This window comes from Pinus tabuliformis, chromosome 8, assembly GCF_031772625.1.
Source record: "Pinus tabuliformis cultivar Carrire ecotype Pingquan chromosome 8, CPIR1, whole genome shotgun sequence".
Taxonomy (NCBI): Eukaryota; Viridiplantae; Streptophyta; class Pinopsida; order Pinales; family Pinaceae; genus Pinus; species Pinus tabuliformis.
This window is the reverse complement of record NC_142294.1, coordinates 1361121369-1361140285: the sequence shown is the minus strand read 5'-3', so window position 1 is coordinate 1361140285 and position 18917 is coordinate 1361121369.

The following is an 18917-nucleotide window of genomic DNA, read 5'->3' as shown; positions in this document are numbered from 1 at the left end:
GTAATTTAAATATCTTATGTTATATAATATAACCCTATAAGAAAGGAAAGACAAGAAAACAAGGAAGATTTTCCACAGAGGATCAAAGAACTACGACTAAAGAAAGAAGGTTAAAGAATATCAAGGGGATATCCTAGGGACAAGATATAAAAAGAGGGAGGGGAGGAAGGGGAGGAAATGACTAGGAGGCGATGGTCGGGACCCAACAACTACTGATCTTCCAACCGTCATCTCTATTGAGATTGCTTGGCCTTTTTTCAATCTCAATGGCTTCCCTAAATTTTCGGTGGTGGAACTGCAGAACTCTAGCAATAATATCGGCCTCCTCAATACAGACATGATGTTTGGTCTTTTCTGCATGCTCTGCTAGAGCGGAAGACTTAGTTCTCCTATGCTTAAGATCCACTGCGTGCTCACTAATCCTTTGATTAATAGAGCGTCCAATCTCACCAATATAGGGGGTCCCACAGGAACAAGGAATAATATAGACCCCCTTCAAGTCCTTCGGGTCGATAGGATCCTTCACTAAACGGAGGGACTTACGAATGGTGTTAAGGGGTCTAAATGTCGAGGGAACATTATGCCTCCTAAGAACCCTCACAATCTTATCAGTGGTCCCTTGAACAAAAGGTAGATGGACCCCTGGGATTCGTTCTTTAGGTTCTTTTTTAACTATCAAATTTTTGGAAGCTTTGAGGAAAGCCTTCTGACCAAGGTATCTACTATAACCATTCTCAACAAAGACATTAAGGAGATGGGATTTTTCCTTCTCGAAGCTCTTTTCATCAGAGATCCTTAGGGCACGAGTAGCGAGAGTGTTGAGAATGCCCAACTTTTGAGCCGGGAAATGATGGGAGCTGGCATGGAGATATTGTTCTGTATGAGTTTTCTTCTGAAATACTTGGTGGGAGAGGGAACCATCAATATTCTTAGAAATAAGAATATCAAGGAACGGGAGGCAACCATCAACTTCCTTTTCCATGGTGAACTTAATGGTAGAGGATTGACTATTGAGATGATGGAAGAAGAGATCTAACTCCTCATGGCCATGCGACCAGATGACATTAGTGTCATCCACAAATATTTTCCAAAGCTTAGGAAGGAGGCGAGCCGAGGACAGAGCCTTGGATTCAAAATCTTCCATAAAAATATGCATCCATGATCTGGTTCTTCAACTTGTCTTAACGATGAAACACACTTGTTGGTTCGAAACGCATCGACAATTATTCTATCATGTGATTTACACCAAAATACTTTCTTGCTCCGTCATGACTCAGACATTTTGAGACGGGCCTATACCACTAAAGGAACCTTCACCATAAGTGAAGCCTATGATATCCAAGCTCGATAAGAATAGGAAGGGCAAGAAATCTTATGGAAAAAAGTCTGGAAAGGTGGGTGGTGGACAAAGGTGACCCACTTCCTCTAGATGGTTAGTAAAGGACGCATATTGACTTGGGATCAGTTGCAGAAACGAGGCTTCTAGGGGCCCTCCTTCTTTTGGCTATGTCACCAACAGAGGGAATACATGGAACATATCCTCAACAATTTCCAGTTTGTGGAACAAAAGTGGAGACAAATGCAAGGAGTTTTTGAAAGGATGGGCAAAGACCAAAGCAATATTAAAGGAACAATCCTATTGTGGTGAAATCATATCTATTCTAGCCCTGTAGTAAACTAGTTTTGGAGCCTAGGCTTAGGATTCACCCTCTGGGCCATATGGAAGGAGAGAAACCATAGAATTTTCAAGAACAAAGCAACTTCGTAGGAAAAAGTATGGGAAGGTATTGTCCAGAACATAAGGGAAACAATCTTGGTAGAACCATGGCACAAAGAGGATTGGCAAGTGCCGCCCCAAGAAGCCTGAATCTTACAAAAGCTAAACCTAGCACCGGGGATGATTGACACCAAAGCATGGAAGACAAGCAACGTGGGCATGAACTCTGGGTCCCATTTTACCCCCCCAAAAGAAGGGTTCATAAAACTTAACTTCGATGGGGCCTCCAAAGGAAACTCATAAGAGGTAGGCCTTGGTGGCCTCTTTAGAGACCCCTAGGCTCACACCCGTCTCATCTATGTAGAAATTTATGGGATTGCTAGTAACAACGAGGCGAAGTTTGTTGCAGTATGACAGGGCCTCTTAATCGCTGTCAAAATGGGTTATAGAAACCTGGAAGTGGAAGGGGACTCAAGCTTGGTAATAAATACAGTGGAAAAATTAAATAATGGCACTAAGTGGGACAAACTTAGCCAGAGCTGGAGGACTGCAAGACTGATCCAGCAGATAGGAGAAATCATCCCCAAATTTGACTACATACACATCAAACATTTCCAGAGAGATGAAAACAAAGAGGCCAACTTCCTAGCTAACTGGGGGTGTAACCATCAATAAGATTGAATGGAAAACCAATGGTCGGTTCGACCATGGGATACATCTTTTGAAACCATGGAGGCAATTTTGGCCCAAGACCTCAAATAGAGCCAGGAAAGCTAAAGCCAGGCAATCCAATCTCTCGATCGGGATGCGGGACGTTGATAGAGGAGACAGGCTAGGATGTGATATGGGTTGTACATAGGTCATAACAACCATCGTCCCCCACATGCTCAAGGTAGGGGGTGCGATGTCCTTTGATATGAATGCATGGATGGTGGGTTGGCAAGGTGGCAGAGGAAGGAATAAGGAAGGATGGCGGAGAAGGTTAAAGCATTTGATGTGCAGGGTAAGGGAGAGCAACTGTGGAGACAAGAGGCGACTCAGAGCTGGGGAGGGGTGAAGGAAAGCGAGGAACCTTGGTAGCGGACAAGAAACGATTTCCCAGTATGTAATTTGCTCTCACTCCTATATCAATTCCATGATCTGGCTGGGCTCCTATATCAATTCTACGATCTGGTTGAGGTTTTGCTAGGGGGAAGGGAGGGGGAAGAGGTCATCCAATGGGGAGTAGATCTGTATGGGAGGAACTAGGGGAGGAAAGGGAGTGCCATGGCCTGGTTCTAGTTTCTGTGTTTATGCCATTCGAACCAGAATCTTGGCAACAACATTAGCAATTGCGGGCTGAGAAGATACGTGGGCTTATCTCTAGTTTCTCATACTAGGAGAATAGGGGATAGTGGGTTTTCCATTCCTAGGGGGTTGGGTGCTGAAGGGAGAGGCACGAAAGAGCTGAGGGCAGGGGGCAGGGATTTCAGCCATGGTAGTAGGATGCCAAGAAAACCTTGGGAAACTGGGCACCTGCATGGTATTGAGGGAAAAGTTAGGGATCCTAGGGGACATTCTGGACAGAGGGGAAATAAAAGCCATGTTCGGCATCTGCTGGCTGAGGGTGATAAAAGAAATTATAAATACAAGTGTAGTGCTAGGCTTCGGATAGGCTTGAGGGCTTAGTTCTAGATGCAGTGGGATGACTAGAAATTGAACCATAGCAAGGGGGAGGGGTACTATGAGGAGCCTCGGGAGACGAGTCAGAAACCCAATTCCCTTGGTCACCTGTGGGCTCTAGGCTACCTTAACTCTCAGGTGGTGACGTATGGAAGAGAGGAACTATATGAACAACAAAGATGGGATGATGCGCAAGGTTTGACGAACCTAACTTTGTTTGAATGTCCACAGGGCGTCACTACACAGATTATGGCTTGAGCAACGAGAGGACGTGGTCGAGGTAGGAGAGGCCCGACCCACCGGGCAGACAAGGGGTCGAGCACGTCGGAAGCTCGCAGGGGTCATAAGCCTGTCAAGCACCTCATAGCAGAGGCAACAACGGCATACCGAGATGAGACGGACATGGGAATTCAGAAGTTGATTGAAGACTGGGAAGTAGAGATTAAGCAAGAAAGTGAACCAGAGGAAGAGATCGACAATTGGAGGACGCTGGTCCCAGATCCAGGGAATACCCGTGGTAGAATTACTCAGTTTAAACACACCCTTTATTTGTATTTCTTAATGAAAAGTCTTCTTGGAAAAGCGATGGAACAAATCTCTGTGGGGATGGCGGTAACAGTGCAGGGCCTGCCAAGCTATAAAAAAGACATGGAAAAAATCCTCTTTCAGTTGCACAAACAGGACATCAGGATGGATCGAATCGACCACCACATCCCTTGCATCCTAGAGTTGTATGGAATGCCAGGGGAAACTGCTGAAGATCCTACTCCTGTAGCCTCTGTCTCTGATGAGCAGAAAGAGCAGAAAGACTAGATTCCTCATGCTTAGTTTTTATTTATGCGGTTAGATTTTAAGTTTCTTGTTGCATATGTTAGTTTTTATAGTTATGTAGTATCTGGACATGAGATTAAGACTTATCTAGCTTGGCTAGAAAGACTGAAGCAATTTTGTTTTTGGATGGCGTATAACACTGATCGGTGGCCAATAGACTTGGTTTCCCCTCGGGGCAAGTTGAGGCCACCTGGTCAATCTGTGTGGTGTAAATTTGCCTAATATATAATAGAAAATGGATGGACCTACCAAGCTTATCATATATATATATATATATATATATATATATATATATATATATATATATATATATATATATATATATATATATATATATATATATATATATGTTAAAATAGTTTATTTTATTTAAAAAAATTCCACTATAAGAATAAAAGAATAAGAATAAATGTAAATAATAAAAATTATATATAAAAAGAAAAAGTAAAGCTCTCCATATGGGTGCCTAATTCTGACACTTGTTGGCAGTTAATCAACGTTAAATGGGATCAACAACTTGGCTAATTATTCAATCCACCAGCATGACAACATTCATCTTGATATGATGCCCACTCCTACCTCACCTTGGTCATCATACACAACCTTTGGTCTCTCTCGTAGGAAAATTATGGAAATTCATAGTAGTTTGCAGTGATGTCTTATAATGCCAAGTGACATTGGTTTCATGGCACCTCCCTCCCACCTATTTCAGTTACTGATATTATTTCACAAGGAACATTCATCATGGGAAAAGTTGAATTATGTCTTGTTGTTGCAGAGTAATTATGCCATTGATACTCTTTCTGTCATTGCAATCCTCAATTTGGTTTTGTCATTGCAATCCTCAATTGGGTTGCTTCTGGGTCTAATTTGGCATTCTCAGAGAGTTTATAAGTGCTACAGTTGGCTTTATAATTGGCCAACTTCGGTATCCTTCAATTGCAAGATGGCTGTGGCCCCTCTAATGGCTCCCCGTCTGTGCCATTACGGTGGAGCCTTCATAGAGAATCCTCTGCTTCATCATAATCCATTGATTCTAGATCTTCAAGCTCAATTCAACACTTGATATGACTATATTAGGCTCTATAACCCCTTCTTGTTGTTGGCAATGATTCATGGAGTCCTTCATTCTCAATTGGTAGTGAAACTCTCAGCGGCCCACTCAAACTTAAGCTTAGATCGATGGACTTGGGTTCATAAAGTCCTGCAATCCAAAAAGTTTTACAATTATGTACCGTGGGGTGATTATATGGCATGGGCTACCAACGTGATATATGTTTTCCAACCAAATGATGAGCCACCATAGTTCCCGACAGGATGCCAAAGGAATAATTCAATGGGTTGGCAATCAAGTGCAACAAGTGAATTGGGACCTCATTTCAAGTAGTGCTTTGCATGGTTAGGGACTCAGGGCTTTACTCCTCGTGGTATTTGGTCTAAGGCCCACGGTGCCTCGATGAATTCTGGCTCATGGCTTTTTGCCAGTTTGTCGTTGGCAACTTCTGCAAGGTATGCAGTTCGTGGCCTCTACCTGGATGGTGGTTCATGGCTCATAGTTACTTAGTTTGGTAAGCCCGTGGTTCGCGACTTTGGTTCATGGCTTCTTTCTCAGGACCCGTGGCCTCCTGATCGACCCAAGTTGACTTATCAGTCTCTGTAATGTCTCAATTAAATTTTCAATTTTCTCTAGTTGGCTCTACTGAACAGAACAAGCAAATTCTCTACATAGTAGCTTTGACTCTAGTTATCTCATTTTCATGTCAGATAGACTTATTAAGAAAAACATTTGTAATATGAAGCAACTAAATCTATGTTTTTGGGTTAGTTTCCCTATAGGGTAACCCATAACACAGAAGCAAAATCTATGTATTGTTTTGCATCACTAATATAAAGTCGAGCCATAAAAAAAGAAAAATTGTCAATAATGTTTAATAGATATTTTAATAATTCACTTATTCACAAAAAAGTTACATCAAGTTAAAAGATGATAACAACTGAAATAAGAATATGTATATATATATATATATATATATATATATATATATATATATATATATATATATAGATAATCAATCTAGATTCATCTTAACTCCATGTTTATCAAGTGTCCAGAGGGATCAAATTTCTTTAGGTGCAAACCTTTCCTCAAGTTTTGCACTCAAAAAAGAGTTTACACCTTCAAATTTGTAACTTTGTTCTATCTAGATGCTTGGTATATTTGGAGTTAAAATAGATCTAAGTTGGTTTAATTATTAATTATTGATAAATACAATTATTATTTTTTTAATTATTTATTCCTTTTTTCAATTTTATTTTTTATTATGTAATTTGACAATGTGAAAATGTTTTCACAACATAACATTACAACATCTCTTCCATATTGGGTTGGAGAGCATTGCTCGTGGAACGAGAATCACTTCATATATATATATATATCTATCTCTCTCTCTCTCTCTCTCTCTATATATATATATATATATATATATAGAGAGAGAGAGAGAGAGATAGATATATATATATATATGAAGTGATTCTCGTTCCACGAGCAATGCTCTCCAACCCAATATGGAAGAGATGTTGTAATGTTATGTTGTGAAAATGTTTTCACAACATAACATTACAACATCTCTTCCATATTGGGTTGGAGAGCATTGCTCGTGGAACAAGAATCACTTCATATATATATATATATATATATATATATATATATATATGAAGTGATTCTTGTTCCACGAGCAATGCTCTCCAACCCAATATGGAAGAGATGTTGTAATGTTATGTTGTGAAAACATTTTCACATTGTCAAATTACATAATAAAAAATAAAATTGAAAAAAGGAATAAATAATTAAAAAAATAATAATTGTATTTATTAATAATTAATAATTAAATCAACTTAGATCTATTTTAACTCCAAATATACCAAGCATCTAGATAGAACAAAGTTACAAATTTGAAGGTGTAAACTCTTTTTTGAGTGCAAACACACACACGCCGAAGTGATTCTTGTGTTGGATGATGAAATTGGTAGTTGGTTCACTAGTGGACTATTCAAAAAAAGAAAAATCATTGTACAATATTCTCACCATACTATTGGTGACTTGGTCAACCAACTACATCATAATGATAATTTTGGATTCTTAGGCTTGTATTCAAATGCCAATCAAAGGCACTCCTCTTTCCATGAATGATACCCCTGGAAAATCTCAGTTATGTGGAAAGCTTCATATGGTAGGTGGCATTTCAAATCTGGGTTTTAAGTCTATTGAGGATTTGGACTCCATATGAAAGGAATTTGTGGTATGGTGAAGGGGGGACACTCTTCATCTTGTGATGCTTTAATTGAAACTTTCAATCTTATTCAAGGTTTTGGCACCACCCCAATAGTCCCTTACAATTATATCATTGGTTATGGTTGTACTCACCCATTTTTGGGTCTTGCAGGTGGTTGTTGTGCATTATTTGATGTAACGACAATCATGATTCCAACATTTTTACTTTCTTTGACTAAAAAAAAAATTTTCTTCCATGATACAAATGCCCAACAAGGGTCTTATACATATGATAAGGACTATTTTGACTCAAGTAAACCTTATAAGAATGAAGAACATTCTTGATCTATTTGACAAATAAAAAGAGCATGAAACCCATGCTTCAAAAATAATTTTATTTTTCTTCTTTTTCACTTAATATATATATATATATATATATATATATATATATATATATATATATATATATATATATATAATTTATGAAGACCAAGCATAATTACATTTTCGACATTCTAGACAATGAGTTACTTAAATTTACCTATAAATATTTAAGTAAGCTTGTCTTTTTTCATGGTAGGATTATATGTTATGTCAACAATGAATATGTATGTGTGGAAGATGGTGAGTTGCAAGGAAGGCTCAAATTATTGTCTTGTGGCTTCTATTTTGTACATCATTCATTTGATTGAAGAAAAGTAGCAACTCTGGTGATGATATCTCAAAAGAGTTAATTCAAAAATAATTGACCCATTTTTGGGTTAGTTTCATCCTTTATATATATTTCAGTGTCTTTATTTCTATTAGAACTTTACACAAATCCAACATTCCTACTCCTTTTCCTCATGAGAATAAATAAATTGGCCCCAACTTAAAATTGGATGCCTAATTTTATCCAATTCATATTTTAGTTAAACTAAACTTTACATGAGTGAGTTATAAATGAAACTAGGTTGATCTTTGATCCTACCCAATGTTTTAATAAAAATTAGGCTAAAATGTGGGTGTGAGCATGTGAAAAGTTTAAGACATTTTCATTACAAGATTAGGTTTAACCATGGATATTAAACACAATTATTTAAGCATGGAATGAAAATCTTATTTCTTTTGATAGACATGGCCATTTTTGAAGCATCTAATTTATGTTTGTGACTTAACTATTGTGATCTATTCTTGACATGAATAATATGAGCAAGATTCTATATGGATCCTAAAATATGAAGACTAAAATAGAAGAAGTTGAAGGAAAAATGAACATCTAGAAGAAGAGTCCAAAGGACTCAATAATCCCATCCTATAAGATACATTGAGCTATGTAGGTTGGAAGAATATGTTCAACTAAAGAATATAAGGAACCTCTCCCTATTGTTTTAAGCAAGCGAATTTATACACCTCACTCCCTATGGTTGAGGATATTGATAGGTTAGACCCTCCATTTTGTGGGGATATATGTAGTATGGTCATTTCCCTATCCCACATCTAAGTAAACATTAGTTGATTTTGCTTCAATGATATACATAAAATGATTCCTATTTATTATCGCTCTTGTCTAAATTTGGTGGCTCTTATATAGACATATCACCATATAATATATTACAAAATTTCCAAACTTAAGCAAAGGAATGCTCTAAAATCCTTCTAAATTTCATGAACATTGTTCCTAATGGATTGTTCAATGAGGAATTTCGTATGTTACAAATAGGTTGAGGTGGCCCATTAACTAATGGATTCATTAGTAGGATAGAGAAGACACATTTCCAAGCTTGAAAGAGATAATAGAATACATGAATTGAAGAAGGTATTACTAGTAGTAAATCCATTGGTTACAATATGCTATAGACAATACCAACGATATTTGGAACACAGAAATGATAGATGGATGTTTGAAAAATGAATGATGATGTAACAAGTCCAAGTAGGATTTAGCATGTTAATTACCAATGGATAGCCTTGTTCAAACATATAATTGATGAGAAATGGAGTTGGTTTCAAGATTATGGGCATTCAAAGCATTAAACCTAAGCCTATATAGTGTGATTTTGTGTTGTATCTAGAAAGAGGTGTTTAATAGTCAGGCTAGTCTCTAGGCTTTATAATTTCAGGCTAAGGGTAGCTTGGGCTTATGAGTAGGTCGAGCCCATTGTAGTAATGTTTGTGAGTTAGTTTCTTTTGTATGGAATTTGGGGTCTGAGATCTTGGAGTGGGAGGCTAGGCTGGGACTCTGAGGTCATTTAGTCAAGTTAAGTGATAAAGGGGGGTGAGATAGCTGGTATGGATCTCCCAAATTTCTTCTAATGGATCATATTTATTCAATGGTTGTTTATGGGAGAGGATTCACATAGAATTGGATGGGAGAACAAGGACTTCGACTTTGGTCATAGCAAATTGACACCAGTGAGGTGTATTTAGGGCTTTGAGAACCTAATATTTGTTTTAGGAGTGAAGTTGTTGGCTGGTGGAAAAATTGTTAGAGGAGTCTTATTACAATCTTCCGATGATACTAATGCAGTGAGGTATGGGGACGAACCTTATTAGAGGAGGCCACCTACTAAAGAGGAGCAACTCTCAAAGTTTTGGAATTATGCAATAGGATGTTGAGGGTTGGTGGATTTTTGGCCTGTGGTGCATTGGAGAAGGTTTAGAATGAGGAATAGTGGTTTGGAGGGACAGTGAAGATGATTGGCCAGAAGGGGAAGAATAAGGAGAGGGATAGGAGCATGAGGATAGGGGATGGATCATAAAAGAGAAGCAATGACTATGGAGGGAGATGAGGCCTGAGATGTAGAACTTGATGACGGGGTAGCCCCTAACCTTGATTAGGCACCTAGTCATGTTCTTCTTCCTACCTCCTTAGACACCTTGGAAGAACAATTTTAGAAAGTCACCATGCTTATGGAATAATTGAATCAAAAGAGGCACGATGATCATAATGAAATAATAAATTTCATGAACGATATGCAACACAATTAATGCAATATGCAGGATCGCCTAACATCACCCCGCAGAGGCCAAAGGCGACTAGCTAAGCCTATGAAGCACCTAGAGGGGTGGCTAGCATAAGTAGAATTCCACATTCATGGCGAATTCAGGTGTTCACATATTTTGGGTAATGATCTGGGTCATCCTCCTGTTCACTAATGTTTGTGGGTTGTGTTTTTATCTTATGAGTCTTTTGGGTATATTGGTCTTTTCAATTCACAGTTTTAAGAAAATTATGGTGTTTTGTAAATTATTTTTGCGTTTTTCTTTTATCCAACAAATCTAGTTCGAGTGAGGCTGGAAAGAAACAAAACGTCTATGTATTAAAAAAAAAAATTGCACATTTTTTTTTTAAAATCAAATTAACAAAAAATAATGTAAAACAAATTAAAATACAAATTAATAAATAAATATATATATATATATATATATAGGCAACCTCTCACTTAGCGCCGACAACCCTTTAGCATCGAGGATGGGGCTTGGGGTTGTTTCCTCGAATTGACCCTCGTGCACACAACAATATGCTGGAAGGAGAAGATTCTAGGAATCGAACCCCCACCCCGACTATAGAAACAAAGGCCAACAACCCTTTGGTGTTGATGCTAAGTGGGGATCTGCCTTGAATTTCTTTTAGTATTTTTGAATTATTTTTTATTTTTTATTTTTTAATTATTTTAAGCTATGCATTATTTTTTTATTATTATTACTTTTAATATTTTAGAAAATTATTATTATTATTAATTTGTTTAATAGTTGTACTTTATTTTTTTCCTTTGATGTTTTATTTATTCTCTTTTATGAGTTATTTTTGGTTAATTTTTATGTTTATTTTTTTTTTTATGTTAATTTTTATTTTTTATACTTTATTTTTAGTTTTATCTTTTTTAATTTTTGGGTTGATGTTTCAATTTTTAATTTTTTTAACTCTTTTTTGTTTTGTTTTGTGTTTTTTATTTATTTATTTTATTTATTTTATTTTAACCAATTTTTTTAGCTACAAAGGTTGGTTTGATGCTTGGAAAACAACTCAACTTCACTATGTACCAATTTGATAGTTGATTTTTAATTTTTCGTTACAATGGATCAAGTCCACCCCCACTGTGTCAATTTGATGGTTGATTTTCTATGTTTTCATTGCAATGGATCAAGTCTACCCCTAGTGCATGTAAATTTGATGGTTAATTTTCAAGTATTCATTGCAATCTATTAAGTTGTCTTAGGCCAAGATTTTAAAATAGTTATACTTTCAACATTTAAAAAATAATTACTCTTGGTATAAAGACTCTTTGACTTAGGTATTCATTTTTAAGGTTCTTTTAGTCATGATATTTTCTGTCAAATTATGTTAAAAATTAAGGTTTTTTATAGCCATGATAATTGATTTTAATTCCAATGCTGAGCATGTAATTTTAGTATTTTTTTATAGTCGTGAAATTTTATCTTTAATGTCATGGTTTAAAATTGTTGGAATTTTTTGGATTTTTGGAGTTGCGATATTTTATATTTAATGCTATTCTAAGTATGAGACTGACCTAGTTGCCAATTCCTCTAGTTCACAAATAATATATATTAGTAGGTATATTTTTTTAATAGCTAAATACTCGTAAACAAGTTGAAAATATATAAATAATTAAATGAGGGTTGTATATCCCTTGGAAAAAGTGTTATAAAAGGCCCTGGAAGTTGAGCAAGCTATGTGTCATGCTCAAGAAAGAGTATAGTGCATGGAGGTGGCCTGTGTTAGTACCCACATTCATGGATTAGTCCTCATGGTAGAGAATGTGGGGCATGACTCGAATCTACGTGAAATGATGTTGGGAGGAGGTTTAGTGATTCAAATATGATCATTATATTATTTTCCTTCTATCTCGATGCTTTCAGAGGTGAAAAGTTGGAGGAAAAAGCTTCTAGGTTTATTTTTACTGATAGGTCCCAATTTTGAGAATTATGGTCTTAAATATTCAGGAGCCATTTTGAGGCATTAAATGATGTTTCTTGTGGTGAAAAGTTATCACTTATGTCAGGCCCTTGGAATTATTGTACACTTATATACCTTCCCAAGAGTGAAAGAATTACGTCAATTAAAGTTTGTATGCAAAAGTTATGTGTCATGCAAGTTGACATACCATATTGATCCCCATGGTACAACGGATGCCACATTAACCCCTACAACTCATGCATATGAAGCTAAGAATGTGTGGAGTTTCAAGAAAATTATAGAAGGTCCAAAATTGTAACTCTAGTTGAGGGAGTCAAATATTACCCCTAGTTGGCTATCGAGTTATGTTATATACTAGGCCCCTAGGAGGAGGAGTTGTTCCATTCTATGCTATTGTATTTTGTTCCATAGTTTAACAATGAAAATTGGAGTGGGAGGTTATATATCAAGATAGAGGGATTTAATATTTTGTAGTAGCCATATAAGCCACAAGTACCACGTAACTCTATAAGGAGTACTTATTTCTTTGTACTTGCACATTTTCCATACCAAAGAAAAGAGAGTAGAGAAACCTCAACTTCTAGCTATGTTTTCTCTTATAAGGTTTTCTCTTGACAAATATTTATGTTTTTTATGGATGGTGTGTGTATTTATTTCTTTTTTCTATTTCTCACATTTAAACTAATTCAATTAATTAAGCAAAAAATAAACTAACTAAAGAATTTGAAATCTAAGGAAAATTTTGACAATAAAGATTTCAATTTTTTTTATTAGATCCACTATAACAAATTATTCTTGGGGAATATCCATGGTATATTATGGATATTTTGGAAATGGTGATCCAACACTCGAAAACATTAATGGTTCCGTAACATGTTAGATTATGTTGTCATTTGGTTTTGGAAGGGCTTGTATAGCTAAAATTGTGTAAGGGAATGAGCAAGCTTGGTTAAGTAGGGTCTGTTCCAAACACATATTTTCTTCAAATAATAGTTATGATCTAATTCCTCTAGTTTTCTTTCTTGTGGTTGATCCAACTACCCACCTAAACTCTTCGGCCTCTATCTTTACCATTTTATGGGTAGTTGGTGTTTGTTTGTATGTGCTCACTTGTTTAAGGAAATAGAAGTATTGTGGGATCGATTTATCTTTTTATTTTCTACGTGAGGGTGCCTACCCCTAGTCTTTGGGAATTATCTCTGCGTGGTACTTATACTACCCCCTTCCTTCATGAGTTTATGGGTTCCTATGGCAAGAATGAGCTTTTTGAGTGTTCAATTTGAGTGATGTGTGTAGTTCATTATTTTATCAAGCCTTCCATTGTTATGTTTCCTTAGAGGTTCCCAAGTCAGGTAATATGGGTATATACCAAATTATTAGGGGGCATAGGTAATTGCATAGCAATACCTCCTTGCACCCTTAAGGAACTAGGGTTTAGAGAGATATAAGACAAGTCAAGTAGTGCTTCTAATAAAACCCATATTCTAAGATTCAAGATGAAATTGAATCCCAAACTAATTCTATCAAGTAAATATATTAAAAAACCCTAGCCCAACAAACTAAAGATGAGTTTCACAACTAGATTGAAGATATTAAGTTCTCCCAGTCTCAGGATAGAAAGGTCTTTAGATTGTTGGAGCTTTATTGATTGGTCGACATTTTAGTCGTCATTTCTCTAGAAAAGAAAAAAAATGTATGGACCTAAATGATAAATTTCAAATATTGGATGCCAAATTCACCATTTTTTGGGTTATCTATGGTCTCACCATCAAATTTTATGATGATAGATTTGATAAGGGGGACGAAATTGTGGTGCTTCTAATTATATCTACCTCCATGAGAACTAGCTCCAATCTTTTCCTTGTAAGGGATGAGATGAAGGATTGAAATCCATGCAATGGAAAAGGACAATAGGCCTCCCCTTAATTAGATCCTACTCATATTCCCTCTTGATTTTAATATGTTAGTATGTCTCCTTTTAAATTACCTTTACAATTATAGTAAGTAATTGTAATTTAACATATTTGATGTCAGTTTAGCTCTCTATATGACATAGTTGGGTTTGCTAAGATACATTTTCAAAACTTATTTGTCTATTTGTTTATTTGGTTGGATTGTTGACCGAAGTCTCATTTCCATTATGGAAAACTTAATCGCATATGCATGTACTATTTGTTTGTATAATATAAAATTAATCCAACTTAACCAAAAAAAGAAAAAGAGAAATGTATGTTGTTATATGTGGGTAGTGTATAAGGGAAATAAGTTGAATAAAATCATGCCTCTTTGAATTCCTCCCATAATTAAGAAAAGAAATATTACTAAATACTTAACTCGCGGTGATACCAATATTATTTAATGTCATATCAAAATACAATAATATTAAACTATTTTTTAGGGTTATTTAAAAATGTATAAAACACAATCAATTTAATTAATAATTAATTTTTAAAATTTTATATTTATTGAAATTAAAATTTTAATTTCAAATATAATGATTCCTTATTTCAACATATATATATATATATATATATATATATATATATATATATATATATATCATATTTTAAAATATTTTTTTGCATAGCGATGTTAATAAAGTATATAAAATATTTTAAAAAACAAATATATAATTATTAAATATATAAAATTGTTAAAGTATTAAAAATAAAAATTCATAAATATAAATATAAAAACATCTTTCCATTATATTTTTTTATATTTATTGATTAAATTTATAAAATATATAGTAAAATTCATAGATGTAAATTTACGAGATATTTTGAGTAATAAATTTAATAAAAATTAAGAATAAATCAGTTAAACCTATTCATTTCTATTCACTTCACTAATCATAAGCATATTCTACACACATAATTTTTGAGCCGAGAGGCTCATTCTACAACCCAATATGAGGGGATGTGTAAGTATGTCCATCCATCCGTTCCCTTTAAAATAAAAATAAAAAATAAAATTATGTTCTAAATAAAAAAATAATGTTGGCTATAATAATAATAATAATAATAATAAAATAGAAGTAAAAAAATGTATGAGTAAGATGTTTAAATTTTATATTTTTCAAAAATATTTCAACAAGAGATTTAAATAAACTATTTGAAGATCTATGTTAACTAATTTATGTCATATCTGCTTCATATATATCTATATGTAGAAAACATATTGTTAAAATAAAACATGTTAATGTTGTATATAAAAAATATTCAATGTAGGTTATCAATAAAATATTTTAATAAGAATTAATATTGACATATACTTAAAAATATATTAATAATAAAAAAAACCATTTTAATTTGCGTGATAAAATGTCTCGATGTATATGTGATGAAAAATATTTTAATATAAATTACGTTTATATTAAATATCATTTAGTTTTTTATTTTATTTTTTTATGTATATATCATGAAAAAAAATAATTTTTATGGTTAAAACGTTTATTTAGTCTCATATATATATATATATATATATATATATATATATATATATATATATATATATATAGATATATATAGATATAGATATAGATATATATATATATATATATATATATATATATAGATAGATAGATAGATAGATAGATAGATAGATAGATATAGCATTCAAAAATGCTATTTAAATAACGAAAATAACATATTGTATTTTGCACTCTAAAAAGATTTCACATGAAGAAGTTTGATCTTTCTCGACTCGTGTTAGATACGTGCTTAAGATGGATCTATGCTGGTTTAAAAGCAACACTTTGCTTTTTCCAAAAATATAAAAAAAATTGAAGTTAAGATTTCTTGTTATCATCTTCCCATGTCAAGCTTTCACACCACTCTTGCTCACCATTTAACGCACATACATTTTGCAACATTTTCATTTCAATGGGTATCTTTTCCAAAGTGGACACCCATATATGCTGAGGACTCGGAGGTGGGGCAGCGTTCTTTCATCTCACAGTCTCGTGTTTGATGGTTCACCCACACTCTCTAAGTTGTCTAGATTCGTGAGAACCAACTTTTCTAACCTTAGGTACCAACTTGTAACACGACTCCCTATCTCCACCTCACTTAAACCATCACACCATTGGGAGAATAAACCTTTGCTTGTATTTGTGGTCAAAGAAAACCAGAAAGTCCATGCGAATGTGTGAGAGTTCAAGTAAAAGATAATGGGAGAATAAACCTTTCATTGTATTTTTGGCGAAAGAATACCAAAATGTCCATGCGAATGTGTAAGAGTTCAAGTAAAATATAAGGGGATAATAAACCTCCTTAATCCAACACTCCTACATCCTTTCCCCATGAGAATAACGCAATTGGCCCCAACTTACAATTGGATGCTCAATCTTATCCAATTCACATATTAGTGAAACTAATCTTTGCATGAGTGACTTGTAAATGAAACTAGGTTGATCTTTGATCCTATCCAATGTTTTAATAAAAATTAGGCTAAAATGTGGGTCTGAGTATGTGAAAAGTTTAAAATGTTTTCATTACAAGAGTAGGTTTAACCATGGATATTAAACACAAAACTATTTAAACATGGAATGAAAATCTTATTTCTTTTGATAGACATGGCCATTTTTTAAGCATCTAATTTATGTTTGTGACTTAACTAATGTGAACAATTGTTGACATGAATAATATGAGGAACATTCTATATGGATCCTAAAATATCAAGACTAAAATAGAAGAAGTTGAAGGAAAAATGAACATCTATGGAAGAAGAGTCCAAAGAACCCAATAATCCCATCCTATAAGATACATTGAGCTATGTAGGGTGGAACAATATGTCCAACTAAAGAATATAAGGAACCTCTCCCTATTGTTTTAAGCAAGCGAATTTATACACCTCACTCCCTATGGTCGAGGACATTGATAGCTTAGACCCTCCATTTTGTGGGGTTATATGTAGTATGGTCATTTCCCTATCCCACATCTAAGTAAACATTGGTTCATTTTGCTTCAATGATATATGTAAAATGATTCCTATTTGTTGTCACTCTTGTCTAAATTTGGTGACTCTTATATAGACATGTCCCCATATAACATATTAAAAAATTTCAAAACATAAGCAAGGGAATCCTCTAGAATCCTTATAAATTTCATGAACATTGTTCCTAATGGAGTGTTCAATGAGGAATCTCATATGTTACAAATAGGTTGAGGTGGCACATTAACTAATGAATTCATTAGTAGGATAGGGAAGACACATTTCCAAGCCTGAAAGAGATAATATACTACATGCTTTAAAGAAGGTATTACTAGTAGTAAATCCATTGGTTACAATATGCTATAGACAATACCAATGATATCTGGAACAAGGAAATGATAGATGGATGTTTGAAAAATGAATGATGATGTAACAAGTTAAAGTAGGATTTAACATGTTAATTACCAATGGATAGACTTGTTCGAACATATAATTGATGAGAAATGGAGTTGGTTTCAAGATTATGGGCATTCAAAGCATTAAACATAAGACTCTATAGTGTGTGTTAGCCTTGGAGGCAAACAGCCCAAAAATGGATCCAAAAATGCCCCAAAGTCTCCAAGTGTGCTTAAAAGTCATGCCAATGGATCCATTAATGCTCTTTGAGTCCTTGTAAGTGCTTAAAGTCATCCATCGATCAAAATCTGTGCAAGAGGAAAGCCCTTAAAAGGGCGGAAATACACTATCTGGAGGCCTAAATCATTCTAAAACCATGAAAAAAAACCCACAGGCGCAGGCTTAAATAGTGGTTGCACATCAGCCGTTAGATCTAGCCGATCAATGGCCCAAATCTAATTGGCGGATTGCATCGGTGGATCTAATCGGCATAGGCGAGCAATGGCAATCAGCACTGGACACCGCCGATCAGCAATCACTAATGATCGGATCGGCGGGTTACAATGGCGAAGGCAAATCGGCGCAAACCATGGGGCGATGGCAATGGTGATCGGTGATTAAACGAGGATCATTGATCGCACACATGGATCGATGGCCCAAATCACATCGGCGGATCGCAGATCGGGGAGACCAAGGGGCAGGGCCTTTACATATAGCGATATGCGATTGCGATCAGATCGCATCGCAATATCACATCGGCGGAAACCAAAGGGCGGGGTTTTAACATATGCATATGGTGCAACCCGATGGGCCAAACTCGATGTAATTATATGCGATAGTTGATAACTTCTGAAGTTCGCGCCAAGGCCATTTTAAAGTGTTTTTATGTATTTTCGTTGTATAACGAAATACAAAGGGAACGGGGAACACGCCGATGCGATATAACCCGGACCTGAAAGGGTTTCAGGAAGCAGAATGGATATATTTTCAAATCCGTGGAAGTCCCATTTTTAATGTATTTCATGAATTTTCGTTGTATAACGAAAATACGAAGGGAGCATTGGCCGGCAGCGATTGCGATGAAGCCCGGACCCGAAAGGGTCCGGGAAGGGAAATTAATAATTTTTGAAGTCCAAAAAGGCCGATTTTTCACGGTTTTTAAGTGTTTTATGCATATTTCATAA